This window comes from Aotus nancymaae, unplaced genomic scaffold (assembly GCF_030222135.1).
Source record: "Aotus nancymaae isolate 86718 unplaced genomic scaffold, 86718_ANA_hifiasm-v0.15.2.pri h1tg000077l, whole genome shotgun sequence".
Classification (NCBI taxonomy): domain Eukaryota; kingdom Metazoa; phylum Chordata; class Mammalia; order Primates; family Aotidae; genus Aotus; species Aotus nancymaae.
Window position 1 is genome coordinate 8693366 of NW_026988492.1, and position 20096 is coordinate 8713461.

A 20096-nucleotide genomic window follows, 5' to 3' on the forward strand; every position below is an offset into this window, starting at 1 on the left:
AAAAAATCAAAAACTGAGGTGGGAGTGGCTGTGATCATGCTACTGTACTCTTGCCTGGGTGACAGAGTGAGGCCCTGCCTCAAAAGAAAGAAAGAAAGTCATGGTTATTTTTTACTGTTTCCAGCGTGGCGCCCAGGAAATTTAAAGTTTTACATGTAATTTGCATTGTATTTCTACTGAACAGCTCTGGTCTAGAGTGCTACAGTTCTATTATTGCAAGTGCCTCAGTATTTGACTCGAATATGCTGGGTTGTGGGAACCATATCATATGAATGTAATCTGAATATTACTCATTCTGTGGTACATTAGATTCTCCCCATTTCCTTTCCCACTGCATTTTATGCTCCAACACTGCTAAAGTGTTTTACACCTCTGGTGCCTGGCGTAACTTTCTTCCTTTTGGCCACCCAGAAATACTTTTCTCCTTCAAAGCACCTCTTGATCATCCCCACATAACAACTGCCCTGTAATCACTGTTGGCGCCATATTATTTCTGTATCAAACGCTGCGCATTCTGCATTGTAATGTATTTTTTTACATGCTTACTCCTCCCGCTAGACTGAAAGCGTCTTGAGGGTAGGGACCATATCTATTTTTCTGTCTATCTATCTATCTATCGATTGATCGACAGGTCTTGCTCTGTCACCCAAGCTGGAGTGCATGGCCTGATCATAGCTCACTGCAGCCTCAAGTGACTGGGCTCAAGCAATCCTCCTACCTCAGCCTCCCAAGTAGCTGAGACTATAGGTGTGAGCAACCACGCTGAGCAAGGGGCCATATCTTATCCTATTTTAGCTACACATGCCCCCTACACTGGCATGTGGTAGGCGTGGTGAAACCGGAAAAAAAAAGTTCCAATTATATGACATTGAGCAGAGTCTGATTCAGCTGAAGTGTATGTTTCAGTACTGCAGCCCACTCTCTAAACCCAGTCTTGTGGAACAGTGAGTACTGTTCATTTTAGCCTGGGCATTCTGCAGTGGTCTCATGGCCAACTTTTCACCATAGTGCACTGCACTTACCCACATTCATGGCCTAAGCAGCTTCATTTCTGTGTGTTGCTTACAACAGGGGAAATATAATGGCACAGAATGAGTAAACACATGAAGAAATTGTCTTGGTTTGCTAAGCCATACCTTTTATGAAATTTATTCAGAAGGAAGTCATTATCGTAAAGGGAAAACAATACTGCATCCAAAACCTAATCAGTTCACAGCCCTAACTGTCGCTTGTGAACGGTATGTGATCAGCAGAGATGCAGGAGTTTGTTAATGCTATAAAAACAGTGGCCTTAGGTAAATTTACGTAATCAGTAATCTAATTGGGATAATACACTATAATATGATGTGAAATCACCTGAAAAAGATTCTGTGGGATTCCCTGCTTCTGCCCCCACATAACTAATTTGTTCTTTTCTTTTTGAGATGAAATCCTAAAAGCACATTTGAAAGACTGAACTTGTCTTGTGGAAAACACGGTCTACTAGGTGTAATGAAAAGCTTTTAGCAGCATTCTACTAAATATTACTACTTCATTATTACACTGGCTTGATACCAGTTAATAACTATGATAAATGAAATGTCAGTTATCTCGATCTCTGTTAGTAGTTACTTCCTAATCACTTTCAGCTTTCCAAATATCTTAACCAACATTCTTCAACAGTTTCTAGAGAATTTTTAGTCCTGTTTTAACACTTGAATCCATTTGAAATCCAGCTGTGTAAGGGGGAAACTTTCCTGTCTTCCAAATCTGGTTTCGATTTTGAAAATATAAACATTTTAAACCTCCGGGCACAAAAACTTCTTTGTGGGAAAGGTCTCTGTCCTCTCTCCCTCAGAACCTTGTTTTTAAACTGCACGGTGACGGAAGCCTTGTATTCCATAATGTCCACATCATGGGTTAAGCATTTATCTGGTCAGGCATGGTGGCTTCTGCCTGTAATCCCAGCCCTTTGGGAGGCTGAAGCAGGAGGATCACTTGAGCCCAGGAGTTTGAGATCAACCTGGGCAACATAGCAAGACCCCATCTCTATTAAAAACAATTTAAAAAAGAATTTATGGATGGGGCTTTTAAGTATTCATTTCTTGCTTTCCATTTCTCAAAAATAATTTCTATTGTTTTGATTATTATGGAGGTAGAATATTGCTGATTAACTATTTCTTATTTTAGTTACCTAATAAAGATTTCTGGTCAACCTCTTCACCAAGTTTTGAAAGAATAATTAAAGGTTTTAGGATTGCAAAGACTTTATGTCCGTTTCTTAAACTATGTAGACTTGAGCAAATTTCCTAACTCCCTTGTCATTTCTAATTTATAAAATAGGATCAATTACAGTATCTTCCCAACTAGTTACTTACCCTGCCCTTACCCTTATCTATAATAAACACATCAGCATTCCCCATTGATACTTCATATCTATATCCAAAATTGAACTTGTAATCATCTCCCCTCCAACCTGCTTACTTTAGTTGATGACAATTTCATCCTTCCAGCTGTTTAGGCCACAAACTTTAAAGTCATCCTTGACTCCTCTTTCTCAAACACCCTACATCCCTTCTGTCAGGAAATCCTGTTGGCTCTTCTTTCAAAATATATGCAGAATCCCATCGCTTTGTCATAGATTCCCTGCTTTCACCCCACTCCCCTGGGTTTATTCTCAAGCAGTCAGAGTGAGCCTTAAGTCAGATTATGTTATTCTCCTTCTCAGAATCCTGTGAAGGCCCCTGCATTTCACTCAGCATGAAAGGTAAAGTTTTACAACGGCCTCTGGAAACCCCATGTGATCTGCTATCTCCCCGCCCTTCTCATACTTCTCCAACCGTATCTATTTCTCTCTCCCTTGCTCATTTACCTCTAACTACAGAGGCCTTCTTGTTCCTTCTCAAATCCACAGGCATGTCTCGGCCCTACAGCCTCCACTGTTCCCTGTGCTTGGAACACTGTTCCCCCAGATAGTCACTTGGTTGTCTCTTGCAAACCTTTGCTGAAATCCTCTCAGTGAGGCCCAGCCTGACCACCTTATTGCATACTGCAACTTCACCTTGTTTAAAGCTTGTCTTTTTTAAAAAAATAGTACTTTTCACTTATGAATACCTATATTGTTTACTTATTTATTATGCTTATTATCATCTGTATTGCCCACCAGAACTATAAACTCCACAAATGCAGAGATCTTTGTCTCTTTTGTTCACTGACATTCCTTGTATCTATAATAGTGCTTAGCAAACATTTTTGACTGAAAATGATGGAATTGTTTTAAAGTGGAGATCAGGCTGGGTGAAGTGGCTCACATCTGTGATCCCAACACTTTGAGAGCCCGAAGTGGAAAGACTGCTTGAGCCCAGGAGGTCAAGACCAGCCTGGGTAACAAAATGAGACCCTGTCTCTACAAAATTTTTTTTTTAATTAGTTGAGCATGGTGATGCACACCTGCAATCTCAGCTACACAGGAGGCTGAGGCAGGAGGATTGCTTGAGCCCAGGAGGTTGAGGCTGCAGTAAGCCTTAATCGTGCTACTGCACTCCAGCCTGGACCCTGTCTCAAAAATGAATGAATAAATGAATGAATGAATGAATAAATGAATGAATAAGTAAATAAAGTAGAGATCTAGTAATATGGAAAAACTGGCAATTCCTAAGTTATATATTCTATATATTTTTTTGCCTCCCTTATTTTTCTTCATATAAGTTACATATTCTCTTTTTTTAGGCAGAGTTTTGCTCTTGTTGCCCAGGCTGGAGTGCAGTGGCACAATCTCAGCTCACTTTGAGCTCCACCTGCTGGGTTCAAGCGATTCTCCTGACTCAGCCTCCTGAGTAGCTGGGATTACAGGCATGAGCCACCACACCCAGCTAATTTTTTGTATTTTAGTAGAGACAGAGTTTCACCATGTTGATCAGGCTAGTTTCGAACTCCTGACCTCAGGTGATCTGCTTGCCTTGGCCTCCCAAAGTGCTGGGATTACAGGTATGAGCCACTGTGCCCGGCCACAAATTCTTTATTTGACTTAAAAATCAGAGTTCTTTACCGATGATTCTTGGTCATTTTATCAGTGTCTAAGATAGCACAATTTCTGTGGTACTTACTCTTAATTATTTCTAATACATGCTGTTTTTGTGCTATTCAATGAAAGTAAGCTGTCTTTAGTGAACAGAACACTCAGAGTCGTTTGGGAACCTAACTCCAGTTTGCCATGCCAGTGTTCTCTAATCCCCAGTTTGACACCATCCTTTACAAATGTATATACATGCTTCCTAAATGCTTTTCTCAAATTAGTACATTCAGAATAATGATCACATCTAGCTGGGAAATGAGGAAATGTTATTGAAAAGATACCAGGAAATGCCTTGGTAAATATTCTACTTCTCAAGCTGGGTGATAGGTATCCAGATGTTGCCTTTATTATTATTTGTCGTGATTTACATATATACATCATCTTTTGTATATATGAAACATTTCATAAAAAGTGAAGGAAGAAACAAATCTAGTCATAATTCACTTGTTCTAATATCAATTTTTATTTTTCTCCAGCTTGATATGATGCAGCTCTTTGGATGCAAACCTTTCGGTAGGTTTGCAGAAGCATAATTGCTGTGTGATTTAGCGTTTATCCCCCATCCCAGCCCACAGCCATCTCACTGAGGATTCTGTGATATGAGACCAAATCGAAAAGATCCCCAGCAGAATTGAAAAAAAAAATTAAACTCGCTGCTTTGTTGATTTAATCAACCTAGCCAGCTATCATGTGGGATTAGAATATAATAAACACAAAAATGAAAACACAAGATGGCTGACAAAGCAGATTCTTTTTTCAAGACACATGTAAAGATAATAACTACGAAGTTGATTATAATGTCTTGTCTTCCCACAATAATACGACAAGTTCTTGGCTTGGTTTCCTTCTATTCCTCCTTCTCCCTTGACCCTGGTTGGTTGTAGGGACCCCGATATATAGCCCTACATACAGCACACAAGTCTGGTTACACATGGAATTCTAACTGCCTAGTCACATCTCCTCTTCTAGACTATAAACTCATTGAGGAAAGGCTCCATGTTTTTTCAAGGATGCTACTATCAAAATGGTCCAGTTCAAACAACAGCTCTGTTTCTTACTTCCTGTGTAAGTTTCTTAACCTCTCCGTGCTTTCATCTTGATGTGAGGATTAACAAGATGACATATCTAAATTAGTTACTACAAGGCCCGGTAGTATTTATAAGTAACCATTATAATTATTATTATTTACTATTACCATGTGATGATCAAAGAGAAAACTGAGTTGACAGAGAAGAAAGAAAATAGCTCTTATGATTCTTAATGATTCAAGTTCATGGTCAATGCTCAGGAAATGTTTGGAAACTGAGTCATGGAATCAAGCTCCAGAATATGTAGAATAATGAGAATGTGTGATGCCTTGGAGTGGTGTTACCTCTTTGCTTGCTCATGCCTGAAGTTTGGGACCAGTGGAGCCAATGGGATCTCAGGGGCTTGTGATATTTTCATGGTACCACTCAAGTGAAATTAATACATTCTCCACATTTAGCCAACATCTTTGGAGTCCAAATTTTGGGGCCAGAATTTGGCTAGGAAAGGATGATGCAGTGGTGGCAGGTCACATCCTGTAGTCCTCCAAAGCTGTCCTCAGGGCCTGCCCTGCCACGCTGCATGTACTATCTAGTCTGTTACACTGGGTATAAATGTAATGGCATTCCTTCATACGACAGTTCTCGCTTTTCAAGAGAACTCTAGTGATTACTGTTCCAGATATCTAGCAGTTTTCTCTAAAAGTCATGTTTCCCATGACAATTAAGACTGTAATACATATAAAAAACCCTATGCATCCAGCATAGCAACTTTATACCTTAAAATCTGGCATTTATTATGTACCTGAATCTATAATAAATGCTTGAGGTTTAAGTGACTTGCCTCTTAGATAACAGTAGTGATATAAAACATATACGTACACTTTCATACTGAGAAAATATCAGTTATATTAATAAAAATTGTTCTATTTTGAGGTGAGAATTCCTAACATCACTCTAGTCCCCATAAAATAAACTCATGGGGTCCTATAAAATTGTAAATATTGTGATCCAATAGGCTACGGAATGCAGACAATTTATTATAAGATTTGTGGACTCACTAAAAAGTTTTAGGAATAAAAATAATTAAAATAAAATTGAAGAGAATTAGAAGTAAATGAAAATAATAATGCTCTCTAAAAGTAAGATGGCTAAAAGAAAATCCAAAGAGACATATCAAACATAGACATTTATGGCAATGAACTTTATAAGTAGCTCATTCTAATAATAATCTGGAAATATTTAAAACTTTCATTGATGAGTGAAGAAAGGTCAATCAATAGTGGGTAACTGGTGAACATTCTTAGGATATAAAAATAGAAAAAATGTAATAGAGACTATAAAACCTAGTAAAAACTGTGTTTAAGATTTAAAGTAACTAACGCCATAAACTAATTCATATTACAAAGTTATATTTCTTGAGAAACAGCGATTGAAGGACTACAAAATATAATATTGACTTGTTCGAGTTTGGGTTCTTTCTTCTCTCAGTTTTCAAATAGGATGGAAATTTGCCTTTTTACATATAGACCAGATACTGACTGTGCTTTTACAGGAACTTCTCAGAAACAAAAGACCTCAAAGATGTTGATATTTCAGAATATAAGAAAATCTGTTATCATGATTATGATTATTTTCTCCACTTTAAAGCATTCATGATCAGCAATTCTAATTTTCCAGTATTCCAGTTGGGACTAATTCAAAGAATAATAGCAACTCCTCAATTGCTCTCTCAAGGACAGACATAATGTAGTCCAATCATCTCACTTTACTGATGTTATCTGAAGTCCAGGGAGAAGTTATGCAAGTTAATCAAGAACATCCTTATCTAGCTGGGGGCAGATAGAAGAGCCAGAACCCATGCCTCCCAAGTGCTGAGAAAAGACACAAATATTAGTAATTTTTAATAGTTTAAGGATTAATAGTTTAAGTAATTATTAATAGTTTATGGACACACATTAATAGTTTAAGGATGATGTTAAATTTCTTATAGACTTTTCACAACACACGTTGAGCAGACAGGAAATATCATTAGAAGACGTTACAAAGTTTTTCTCAGCAGATCCTTGCTAATTTTGCCAGCCAGCATCATAGTCCTGGCCCATGTACCACCTAGTATTCCAGTGAGGCCAGAGGGAAAATCGCTGCTCTAGGTTTATGAAAAAGGATAAACTTCCTTTCTGAAATTTCTGTCTGGAGACCCAGATTTTTAAATGAATAGTACCGGCACCTTTGTTTAAACCACGTATGCCACTGGAAAAAAACCTTCCGGGGGCATAATCAACACACGTGCCTTTTTCTTTTGTTACTTTACTCTAGTACTCTGCCTTGTTAAGGAGCACATTAAAAGTTGTTTTTGAACCGCTAAGCCCTGAGTGGCTTTAGGAAATACATTTCACGTTCCACAGGAGTATGAACGCTAGGAAATACCTTCCTAGGAGGAAAGTAAGAGGTACACTGGGCTAGGTCTTTGGCGGGACACCCGCGCAGAGGTTCTTGGAGACATTAGGACACCCTAGTTAGTTTCCACCATGCTGTAAAAGGCCCTCTGGACCTCTGTTTCAAGCCAAATTATGAAACTTGTGCCTGGTGTCCAAGTCTATCTTTAAGGTATTTTAAAATAAAAAAGAATAATTCGGGGGAAAAAAGTTATTTTTAAAAAGAAGAAAGAGTTGTCCAAAAGTTTTAGAGGAAGGAAACAGTCTAAGAAGCATCAGACTGCAAGCCACATTCAAATCCTCACGCGACTGGTATTTAATCTACAGTGCCTGAAAAGGCCCCTCAAGAATCCATCCACATTCGGGTAGATTGGGGCTCCCGGACCTGCTGACCTTCTGGACGCGCGAGGGCTCATACCAGTTCCCCGTTTGACCTTGTAGCAATTTCCTGGGCAGGAAATAGGTCAAATCTGATGCAACAGCTTGGGGAAAGGCAAGCTCGAACCCCAAGCCCCCAGACTCCCACCCTCACGAGCCAGGTCCAGTGTGGAGATCGGCGGAGGGGACCCTGAGTACCCATTGCGCTCGAGGGCCACGCAGGGGGCGCGCGTTCATGAGGCCAGCGCCTGGAGCTGCACCCGGCATCCGACCAGATGGGCTTGACGCACCGGCCCGTGACAGCATCGAGGGTCCCGGGCTGGCGCTCACAGGGCTCCGGAGACTGGGGGCGCCACTTACCTCGACGGCTTTGCGGGGCGCCGCGGGGACGGGAAAGCGATGCGCGGTGCACACGGCCGCACCCGGGCTCCAGGTCGCTGCCCCGGGGAGGAAGTGCTGTCAGCCCTGCCCTTCCCACGCAGCGCGCAGACGTGTGGCGCTATCCGAGCTGCTTTGCTTTGAGGTGCAAGGAGGGCCCCTAGTTAGAGACAGAGGAACAGACAGACGTATGCGTAAAGGACTCAGAGTTAGGGGCTGCTTTCTCTAAATCATCCAGTCTGCGCCTAATCTTCTCCCTATCCCGCCCCCGCTACACAGCCACCTTGAAAATATATTTTTTTTTCTTTTTAAATTCTGGGAAACGTTGCGCCTTTCTCTCTTGTCCCTCCCCTACCTGTGCCGTGCGCGCCCTTCTCTCAGGAACGTCTCCTGGCGAATCGACCCATTTTGCAGCCTCAACGCATGGGGGACTAAGGGACTTGGGGCCAAGCGATGGTTCCACCAGACAGAGAGGCCGATTTATGTTGCAACAGTCTGCCCAAGTGTTTACTTCAGCACTTTCTGGGCTTCCTCTTTGGGGCCGGTTGTGCAAGGCTTCCCGGCCGCCTGCAGCCCGCCCTCAGGGGACGCAGCGCAGGGCTGGACAGGCGGCACCCGCATCCTGGCCGGAGTTCAGCTGTCTCTCGGGTGGGAGTGGAGGAAGGGCGCGCTGGGCAGAGGCCCTTTCTCAACCAACAGGTTGGTAACCTCACCGTCCTCTCTCCCCACGTTTAACCACGCTCAGCTGGCGGGCTGGGGTGTAAAGGAATCGCACTGACATGCATTGCTCATAGAAATCCAGAATGGTTTGAACCCCGTAGACGAGAATTGAGCAATATCTATTTAGCTTATGTACGGATTCGCCTTTTGACCCAGCCGCCCCACTTCCGGGAGTGTATTACAAAGATCTGCTGTTGAAAATAAGTGATGCACACGGCACAGGGCATTCATGGCCTCACTATGTGCAATAGCAAAGGACTGGCTGGAAATAGCACTTGTCAGTTGAGAGTGGAGTTTCCTGAGAGAAAGTCGCTGGGAGGTCTGAAAATACAGAAGTTAAACTCAGTTACGGTTTGTAAATGGTGGTTAAATAACCCTCCCCTTCTCTACAGCTGTGTCTTCAAAGACTTATATGTTGGGGAAGGTGGTGGAGACATAAAGATAAACTAGATGCATGTGTTAACTAGGCAATTTCAAATAGTTCTGTCATTTGTTTAATGAGAAACTATTTCCGAAGCACCTACACTTCTAAGAACAATGAAAATAGAGGAAACAATTTCTGCTCTCATGCATGGTGCATTCTAGTTGGTAGAAAGCAGACAATAGACAAATTAATATTCAGCATGTCAAGGTGATATATTAATTAGGGAAAATAAATGATAAATAAATAGAAAATATATTTTCTCTTCCTTATGATTGTCTTAATAATTTCTTTTCTCTAGCTTTCTTTGTTGTAAAAATACAGTATTTATTTAAATACATATAACATAATATGTGTTAATTGATTGTTATCAGTAAGACTTCTGGCCAACAGTAGGCTATTAGTAGTTAAGTTTGGAGGGAGTCAAAAGTTATACATGGATTTTCAACTGTGCAGCAGTTTGGTACCCCTAAAACCTGGCATTGTTCTGTTACAGTAGGTAGCTAGTCAGGTATGAGCAGCACAGGAGAGGGCTCCCCCGACCCCATACCAAGAATGTCAGGTGATGATCAAGTGGTTTTAAACTGTCCTTCTAAAATAATAATTAGTCACAGCCAATTATTAGCCTTACTGATAGCATAGTCAATGAACATATACTATATGTATTAAATACTGTATTTTTACAATAAAGTAAGCTAGAGAAGCTGTTATTAACAAATCATAAGAGAAAATATATTTTCTATTTATTTATTTTCACAGACAGTCTCACTCTGTTCCTGGACTAGAGTGCAGTGGTAAGATCATAGCTCCTTGTAGCCTCAAACTCCTAGGCTCAAGAGATCCTCCTACGTCAGCCTTCTGAGCAGCTGGGACTATAAGCATGCACCATCATGTCCAGCTAATTTTATTTTACTTTAAATAATTTTTTGTAAGATGGGTCTTGCTATGTTTCCCAGGCTGGTCTCAAATTCCTGGCCTCAAGCAATCTTCCTGCCTCGGCCTCCCAAAGTGCTGGGATTACAGGCATGAACCACTGTGACTGATCTCACATTTACTATTTATTAAGTGGAAGTGGATCATCATAAAGGTCTTCATCCTCATCTTCTTCACGTTACTCAATTTTAGTGGGAGGAGGAAGAGGAGAGGTTGATCTTGCTGTTTTAGGGATGGTAGAGGCAGAAGGAAATCCAAGTATAAATGAACCCATGCAATTCAAACCCATGTTGTTCAAGGGTCAACTGTATAATGGTTTTGACTAGGTTGGCAGCAGTGGAAATGGGAAAAAATGGGTGAACCTGAGACACAGTTAGAAGGTAGTTGGCCAGAGATTGAGAGCACTGGATACAGGCAGAGGGAGAAGAGCAGGCAGGCAAGGATGACTCCTAAGAATCAGGTTTGTATGATGGTGGCTGACAGTCCCATTATCAAGATGGGAACTCTGGAAGAGTGGTATTTGGGCAGAGGAAAATAGTGAGCTTTATTGTTTGCAAGTTGAATTTGACAAATCTTTAAGACATCAGGGAGACATCAAGTAGAGAATTGTATGGAAGAGTCCTTTGCCCAGAGAAGTGTGGTTCAGAGTCAGAGATACACATTTTGAGTAATCATATAGGTGGTGATTTATGAGATTGCAAAAAGATACTATGATGTGGGATGAAACAGAGGCCTAGGGCTAAGTCTTAAGGAGCTCCACCATCTAAAGTAGAGGGCACAGAGTCCACAAAGAACACAGAGGAAGAGCTTTAAAGGGGTAGGAGGAAAACCAGGAGAAAGTGCTGTGGAAGCCACAAGAGTGAGAGGATGTGGTCAGCAATATCCAGATGTGTTGCAAGGACAAGCCAGCAAGACAGACATGGTAATTGGCTTTACCAATGTTAGTGACCTCAGAAACCAATTATAATAGCATGATGGGGCTGCAGGCCAAAGTGGGTTGAGGAGTGAACAGGGTGTGAAGAAATGAAGATGGTGAGCAAAGCAACCCTTGTAAATAGTTTGCCTATTGTATTAGTCTGTTCTCACACTGCTAATAACGACATACCCCAGACTGGGTAATTTATAAAGAAAAGAGGTTTAATTGACTCACAGTTCAGCATGGCAGTGAAGGCCTCACAATCATGGCAGAAGAGGAACGAGGAGCAAAGTCATGTCTTACATGGCAGTAGACAAGAGAGCATGTACAGGGGAACTCCCATTTATAAAACCGTCGGATCTCGTGACACTTATTTACTATCACGAGAACAGTATGGCAGAAACAGTCCCCATGATTCAGTTATCTTCACCTGGTCCTGCCCTTGACATTTGGGGATTATTACAATTCAAGGTGAGATTTATGTGGGGACACAGCCAAACCATATCACCTATGAAGAGGGGAAAGGGGACAGGGAGGCAGTGGGTGGAGGATATGAAATTGAGGAAGATTTCATTTATTTATTTTATTTTATTTTTAGAGACAGGGTCTTGCTCTGTTGCCCAGGCTGGAGTGCAGTGGTGTGATCATAGCTCACTTGCAGACTTTAATTCCTGAGCTCAAGTGATCCTCCCACCTCAGCATCCCAAAGTGCTGGGATCACAGGCATGAGCCCCACTGTACCCAGCCTTTTATGTATTTTCTTAAAAAATGATTTTCAAACAGGAAGAATTGAGATGAGAGTGAGGAGTCGACATTAACAAGAGAGTAGAAATAACTGATGGTGAAAAGTTTTCAAGACGGAAGTGGGTTGAGTTCAAAGTGTAGGTAAATGAATGGGCTCCCAGATAAGAGAAAGGAGGCTTCCTCCATTTTACGGTGGGTTTAGAGTAGATAAGGATCTTCTTTCATATATGGCTGTAACATAAGGAAATCTAATCTCAAGCTTCTGTTTTCCTTGCCAGAAGCAGGGTCATCTGCTGAGAGTGAACTTGGAGATCACCCAGGCATAGATTTGGGGAGCTGGAGAAAGTCTGATAAGGTCATTGAAGAGAATGGGAGAGACAGGTGATCAGAAACTGTAATGGGATTTCCGGGCAGATTCAGTGTCCATTTAAAACTGGCAATCATGAATTATGGTGGAAGCCATCTGCTCGGTTGTGCCTCTCTCCTGCAGGGCTATGTTTGGAGAAATTTGGCTGCCATGGGAGTGGCCAAACAAACCAGATGGAAGGATGGGTTATTGTGGTCAGAAGTGAGGCAGAGTGAACTTGCTTCTGGAGGTGGTGAGCTTATGGGTGCTGACAAAGTCCAGGGAGTGACCGTGGGCTGCGTGGCTAAGATGACCAAGGAAATGAGAGGCTAAGGGGCTATGTGCATCATCCCAGCTAACTGTTTAAGTCACTCAGGATTGGGGTGGCCACATCACTTATTGTCTCAAGACTGGGATACCTTTAAGAGTACCAAATTGCCAAGTGGATGGGAAGCTAAGGAACAATTGTAGGCCACATGCAGTGGCTCATGTCTGTAATCCCAGCACTTTGGGAGGTTAAGGCAGGAGGATCGCTTGAGTCCAGGAGTTTGAGACCACCCTGGACAACACAGCAAGACTATCTTTACAAAAAATAAGAAATTAGCTGAGTGTGGTATGTGTGCCTGTAGTCCCAGCTACTCAGCAGGGTGAGATGGGAGGATGGCTTGAACTTAGAACTTTGAGTCTGCAGAACGCTGTGATCATGCCACTGCACTTGTCCTAGGTGACAGAGTTATAATTCATGACTGTTTCAGGCAAACAGAATGATGACAGGATTTAAGCTTATCTCAAAAGGTGACAGGGAGACACGTGTCAGGGTTTTGAAATGACAAGCAGGAGAACTGGGTTGTTTAGTCAAGCGTCATGAGCCTCAAATGAGAAAGCTTTTCTCGTTTGCTTGGAGTTTTGTTTTTAATAAAAAGATTAGCCATTTATGATTTGCAAGTAGCAGTGAGGAGCTCACCTTTCAGACTTAAAGTTGCTGGAATTTAAGAGAATAAACCACTGTCTTTTGAGAAAGCTGCAGTGGAAATGGTGTCCTCAGGGCACAGTTAAAGCCTGAAGTGAGAGGAACACTCCAGAAATAGCTTCACGATATAGGAGTGGCAGTGAAAGAGTTTGGGAGGTGGGGACGAGAACGACCCATGAGGTCATGAACACGGAATCACAGCCCATAGTTGAGACGATGGTGTTGGGGGAAACTCCCCAGGTGGCTTCCTCTTTGGAGAGTGACCAATAAAAACTAAAAACAGACTTCAGCCAGGCGTGGTGGCTCATGTCTGTAATCCCAGCACTTTGGAAAGCCCAGGTGGCCAGATCGCTTGAGGTCAGGAGTTTGAGACCAGTCTTGCCAACATGGTGAAATCCCATCTCTATTAAAAATACAAAAATTAGCCAGGTGTGGTAGCGTATGCCTGTAATCCCAGCTACTCAGGAGGCTGAGGCAGGATAATCCCGTAATTCTGGGAGGTAGAGGTTGCAGTGAACTGGAATAGCGCCACTGCACTCCAGCCTGGGAGACAGAGCAAGACTCTGTCTCAAGAAAATAAAAGGGAACTTCCTTATGTATCTCAGAAGAAGATGGCTAGTGGCTAAAAGGCATGTGTTATGGAACTGTAAAGAAACTCAGTTTACATCGAGTTGGATTTTGACTGTGTCTCATTACCTTACTCTGTCGGCAAGACCATCAAATCCAACGTGTATTTTCCGATCTCTTCCTGGCTGGAATACTTTCACCTTTTATAAAGGGACCTGGGTTGACTTGAAGTTAGAATCCTGGTACCTTTTCCTTTTTCTTTTTTAACAGATGATACTTTTTCTTTAGTTTAGCATTTTAAAAAGCTGCTCATTTATTTAATTTGACTTGCCCTCAATTGTAGGGGATACTAGTTTCTGATTTAAATATCTAGCTTATTTTTAAAAATCTAACTTTTATGCCATCTGTAGTAGACTGTATTTTCCAAAGATGACCATGGCCACATCTTTCTTCTCCCTTAAGAGGTAGGATCCATTTATCTCCCTCTCCCTTGAATGTATTTTGACCAGCAGAATAGAGTAGAAGTGATGGTGAACACAGCACTTAAATCCTGCCTCTTCCGGCCTTGAGCAGTCATGAAGAAGCCCTGGCTACTATGTCGGGAATGAAGCCACATGGCGAGGCATGGAGGCATCAGATGTGAAGTGAAGACACCATTTTCAATCAACTGCCAAACTGTCTTCCCAAGTGGCTGTACCATTTTGCATCCCCACCGACAATGAACGAGAGCTCCTGTTGCTCTGCACTCTCACCAGCAATTGCTGTTGTGGGGTTTTCAGATTTAAGCCATTCTAATGGGTGCATAGTGGTATCTCGTTGTTTTAATTTGCATTTCCCTAATGGCAAATGATGTTGAGCATGTCTTCATCTGTTTAATTACTATCTGTAGATCTTTTTCCCATTTTTACTTGGTTTTGTTGTATTATTGATGAGTTTGTAAGAGTTCTTTGGATATTTGAGATGACTGAATTTTTACTATTTGATTCCTGCTTACTTATAATTAATCCTAGCAAGGCCTGAAAAACTTCTTCTTTCACCCTCATTTCCTTTCACACAGTGGTGGCAAATGGCAGCTACCACCAGTCAGCTTTTATATGAAACACCAAATTTGGCAAAAGGTGGTTTAGGGCTGTAAAATGTGTGAAAAGGCAGGCTATAACATCTTTACTTAAAATATCTCCTCTATTAAAAGGGGCCATTTATTTCATCCAGTGTGGTTCTCAGCTCTGAGTACACATTAGGACCACCAGGGTAACTATTAAAAATACTGATGTCCTAGCCAATATCTTTAACAATTTTTTTTATTTAAAATTTTTCCATTTTTAGAGATAGAGTCTTGCTCTGTTACCCAGGGTAGACTGCGGTGGCACATAGCTCATTGCAGCCTTGAACTCCTGGGCTCACACAATCTTCCCACCTCAGCCTCCTGACCACCATGTCTGGCTAATTTTATTTTATTTTATTTTTTGTAGAGATGGGATTTTCACTATGTTGCCTAGGCTGCTCTCAAACTCCTGGCCTCAAGTGATCCCGCTACCTCAACCTCCCAAAGTCCTGGGATTACAGGTGCAAGCCATCTCACCCAGCCCAATATCTTAAAATAATTGTTGATATCAAGACTTCAACATCAACTAAAACCATATCAGACACTACTACACATCCACTAGAATGGCTACGATAAAAAACACTGATCAAGTCAGGTGTGGTGGCTTGTACCTGTGGTCCCATCTGCTCAGGAGATGGAGGTATTAGAATTCCTTGAGCTGAGGAATTTGAGACCAGCCTGGGAAACAGCAACCACAGCAAGATCCTGCCTGATTAAGAAAAAATCGATCATACCAAGAGTTGTAAAAGGGTATGGAGGAACTGGAACTCTCATCCACTGCTGGTGGGAATGGAAATGGTACAACTTCAGAAAACAGTTTATTAAAAAATTAAACAACATCCAGTATATGACATGGTCATTCCACTTCTAGGCATCTATCCAAGAGAAAGAAAAACACATGTTCACACAAAGACTTACGCATGAATGTTCATGGCAGTGTTATTTGTAATAGCCCTAAATTGGAATCAACCCAAGTGTTCATCAATAGGTAAATGGATAAACAAAGTGTGTGATATTCAGACAGTGAAATGCTACTTTGCAATAATAATAAATGGATACAACATGGATGAATCTCAAAATAATTAGGCTGGATGAAAAAAGCCAGTTAGTAAAATGAACACATTGTGTGATCATAGTTATATAAAATTCTTGAAAACTGAAACTACTCTATAGTAACAGAAAGCACTGGGAAGGGGAGGGAGGAGGGAAAAGGACAGGATGACAGAGGGTCACAAAAGGGCTCAGAAGTCATGCACATACTCATCATCTTGTTTTTTTTGTGATGGTTTCCAGGGATGTGTACATATGTCAAAACTGACCAAACTGGACACTTTTGATATCTATGTTTACTATATGTCAATTGGACCTCAATAAAACTGTGGAAAATATTTTTGTATCTTTGCTTGTTATCCAATTTATGATTTAAAAAAATTTAATGTTTTAAATCTGTAAGCTAAATTTTAGTTACAGTGTTATTTATCAACAATAAGGGAAAATCTAAAAATCAGCAGTATCACTGCATGTTCTCACATAAAAGTGGGAGTGGAACATTGGGTACACATGGTTATAAAGATGGGAATGATAGATATTGGGGGCTACAAGAATAGGGAGGGAGGGAGGGAAAGGGTTGAAAAACTACCCATTGGGTACTATGATCCCTGTCTGGGTGACAGGTTCGATTGTACTCCAAGCCTCAGTATCTTACAATATACCTTTGTAGCAATTCTGCACATGTATCCCTGGAATCTAAAATAAAACGTGAAAAAGAAAAAAAAACTCTTTAATATTAATATCTTTCACACATATTCATAAATAGGGAAGACTCAATGGTATAGATTAATTTAATTTAATTGTTAAGACAGCTCTGTTACCCAGGCTGGAGTGCAGTGGGTGCAAACATATCTCACTGATAGCCTCTACCTCCTGGGCTGAAGTGCTTCTCCTGCCTCAGCCTCCCGGGCTGAAGTGCTTCTCCTGCCTCAGCCTCCCAAGTACCTGGGATCACAGACATGCATCACCATGCCTGATTAATTTTTTATTTTTTTGTAGAAATGGAGTCTTGTTATATTGCCCAGGCTGGTCCCAAACTCCTGGCCTCAAGTGATCCTCCCACCTCAGCCTCCCAAAGTGTTGGGATTACAGGTGTGAGCCACTGCACTGGCCTCGATTTTTTATAACTTAGCATTTTGTTTTTGAAAGCCTTGATCTGAAATATAAATCAAAGAGCGAGAAAAAGAGTGAAAAGTCAAAATTGTATTGGAAGAAATGTGAAATCAAATACTATGAATTTTCTGGAAGTTGAGTCAATACCATAGGCTACAAAAAGCTATAGGATACTGTGGAGCCTTACTGCCTTATATGTACTATAGGAGGGTGATGAAGTAATCATACATGCCTCACTATAGCAAAGAGGTTTTTGTTTCAGAACTGAACAAAGCAGAAGATTTAAGAAACGCTAGTGTTACATATTTTGAAAGTTTAGAACACAAGTTTTGTTAGAGGGTTTTTTCATTCAACATAAAGTACCTTTATTGTCTTCTTTGCTAGATCTCCACAACTTCTGGTAACAGTGGTCAAAACATACAAACTCCTCAGACTATCTGGTGAAACTCCATCAAGAACAGGAGAATTCCTACCAGCTCCAATTTAAATAATTTACTGTATATATATATGTCAAGATTGATTAAAGTAAGTTTGATTAAAGTAAGAAAAAAATGTGCATGAGAATGTATTGCAAGCTGCAATATTGACCCTGTTTCATATTTCATTTTTGTTTATTTATTTATTTTTTGAGATGGAGGTCTCACTAAGTTGCCTGAGCTGGTCTTGAATCCTGGACTCAAAACAATCCTCTTGCCTCAGCCTCTTGAGTACTAGGTCTGCTCACTATTTTAGAACCTCAAATTAATATTTGGTAGCTTTTAATGGGCACAGAATCATTTTTAAACTCGGGCCACAAACACTGTTCAGTTGGATATAAGGTCAATATAAACTATTCCCCTAAGGCACTTAACTTATAGGCAGGTCTTATTCAATAAAGGTGTTTAAATTATGATTTTCATTACTTTAAACTGCTTTATTTTTCTTTCTTAGAGATGAAAGAAAACTAGTTTGAGAAAATTCCTGCATTTTGAAATAAAATGCCTGTAATCCCAGAACTTTGGGAGGCCAAGGTGGGTGGATCACCTGAGGTCAGGAGTTGGAGATCAGCCTGGCCAACATGGCGAAATCCCGTCTCTACTAAAAATACAAAAATTGGCTGAGTGTAGTGGCACATGCTGTTAGTCCCAGCTACTGGGGAGGCTGAGGCAGGAGAACTGCTTGAATCCGGGAGGCGGAGGTTGCAGTGAGCTGAGATGGTGCCACTGCACTCCAGCCTGGAGAACAAAGTGAGTCTCCGTATCAAAAAAAAAAAAAAAAAAAAAATTAAAAAAAAATTAAATGAATGAGTAAAATTTCTATTTCAATGAGAGGCTTGTAGAAGAAGATATTATGGGATTTGTGTTGCAAATGTATGAATAATAGCTTGGCTCTGCATATAACAGTAACTATTGTTGATTATTATTTATTTTCTTTCTGTGAACGTTAACTTTGTGAATTATGATTAATTTTTTTTCATTTTTACAAATCTTTTTTCTAAATAGAAAATTTTTAGATTCTTAATTTACATACTGAGAAATGCATCATTTTTAAGTGTACAATTTACTGAGGGTTTTTTCCTTTAATGTTGTTTTTAATTTTGATGAAGTTCAATGTATATTTTTCTTTTATGATATTGATTTTTGTGTGTCCTACCTATAAAATCTTTGCTGACTCCATGATCACAAAGATTTTCTTTTGTTTTCTTCTAGAAGTTCCATAGTTTTAGCTATAAATTTATGCATAAGATCAATACTGAATTAATATTTATGAGTGATGTGAGGTACATGTTGGGATTCAATCTATTTTCATGCATGTATTCAGTTGTTCAAGCATGATTTGTTGAAAGGATTTTCCTGGTTTAGCAGTGCTGTGGCTCGTGTGAGTTAGTCTAATTCTAGGGTTCAGTGACAGAAAGCCCAACTGGCTCTCATACAAAGCTACATACCCCACCTTTAGTCTAGCTTCTATGATTAAGAAGGTGATATTTTGGCTTCCAATAATCACTCACTTGTCTTTTGTTCAATACATTCAAAACTCAGGTGGGAAAGAGAGATGCTATTTACAAGCCCCTTTCATGAAGGGGTCTAGGTTCAAAGCCAGAGGCTGACTAGTTATAGGTTCAGGCTTCATGATGTTTCTGATACCTTCTTTCTCCTCGGGTTATTAAGTTACATACAGGCCACAGCTTTAGGTAGTGGTTGGTTGAAGCATTTTTTTCCCCCTCATCTTCTTTCCATTGGAAAGTATCCTTTTTAACAGGTAATTTTTTAAAAAAGATAAGCTATAATTCTCATACAAATATAAAATCCATGCTTGAACCTGGAAACCATCATTCTCAGCAAACTGACACAAGAACAGAAAATCAAACACCGTATGTTTCCACTTATAGGCGGGTGTTGAACAATGAGAACACATGGACCCAGGGAAGGGAGCATCACACACTGGGGTCTGTTGGGGGGAACTAGGGGAGGGACAGCAGGGGGTGGGAAGTTGGGGAGGGATAACATGGGGAGAAATGTCAGATATAGGTGATGGGGAGAAAGGCAGCAAACCACATTGCCATTTATGTACCTATGCAACAATCTTGCATGTTCTTCACATGTACCCCAAAACCTAAAATGCAGTAAAAAATATATATTTTAAAATGAGATGTTATTTAGTTCATTAACTAGTGAGGAGATAAGCTGTTACAACTGTTTCAAAGAAACACATGTTTATATGCAATAAAAAATGTTTAAATAAATTTACAAACAGATTAAAAAAAAAACTGGTCTCCAAGGCTATAATCCATTACGTTTCACCAGACACAAGTCAACTGCATTTTTGTGAACAAGAATCATTTGCACTATTACCAGTTTTTTACAATTTACCGTCTTTGAGAGTTGGGAGCCTAATCCTGTTCTCTGTTACAAGAAGTCTAGCCAGCTACAGTTACATTTGTCTGGTTTCATCTAATTGC

At 40.5% G+C, this 20096-nt stretch overlaps 1 protein-coding gene and 1 long non-coding RNA gene across 2 annotated transcripts in view; one reads left to right on the top strand and one right to left on the bottom strand.

Moving 5' to 3' along the window:
* Window positions 1-8739, bottom strand: part of LOC105715735 (amyloid beta A4 precursor protein-binding family B member 1-interacting protein) — a 121889-nt gene extending 113150 nt beyond the window's left edge. The window contains exons 1-2 of the mRNA XM_021664952.2: window positions 8629-8739; window positions 8256-8433 (exon numbers count right to left, since the gene is read on the bottom strand). The gene's annotated coding sequence lies outside the window, so the exon portion shown is untranslated. The remainder of the gene's footprint in view (window positions 1-8255; window positions 8434-8628) is intronic.
* A 137-nt stretch (window positions 8740-8876) lies between these two features.
* The window catches only part of LOC105715734 (uncharacterized), a 48474-nt gene continuing 37254 nt past the window's right edge, over window positions 8877-20096 (top strand). Inside the window, exon 1 of the long non-coding RNA XR_001107118.3 lies at window positions 8877-8972. This is a non-coding gene — a long non-coding RNA (uncharacterized LOC105715734). The remainder of the gene's footprint in view (window positions 8973-20096) is intronic.